The 234-nt window shown below is 41.9% G+C and overlaps 1 protein-coding gene across 1 annotated transcript in view; it reads right to left on the bottom strand.

Annotated features, from left to right (window-relative positions):
* Positions 1-234, bottom strand: part of LOC131877866 (uncharacterized) — a 44077-nt gene that overhangs the window by 19580 nt on the left and 24263 nt on the right. The gene's annotated exons all lie outside the window — the stretch shown is intronic.

Below are 234 nucleotides of genomic sequence, written 5' to 3'. Positions count from 1 at the left end.
CTGGACGGGTGTCTCCAAAGGATGAGCAAAACTTATTCTGATTTCTCACTTCATTTGCTTCAGACAACTCGTCTGATGGATCAAATGGCCAAGCCAATCCTCAACGGATCTTCAACGCCTTTGATGTGAATGGAGACAGCCAATACTTTGAGAATTCGCCTCTTCATGCGATTTCAATCAAGTACGTCGTCCCTCTTGGCCATAAAAGAATTCCATATCTTAAAATGGATATTT

This window comes from Tigriopus californicus, chromosome 3 (genome assembly GCF_007210705.1).
Source record: "Tigriopus californicus strain San Diego chromosome 3, Tcal_SD_v2.1, whole genome shotgun sequence".
Taxonomy (NCBI): Eukaryota; Metazoa; Arthropoda; class Copepoda; order Harpacticoida; family Harpacticidae; genus Tigriopus; species Tigriopus californicus.
The sequence above is the reverse complement of the archived record's forward strand: the minus strand, read 5'-3'. Positions and strand labels throughout refer to the sequence as shown.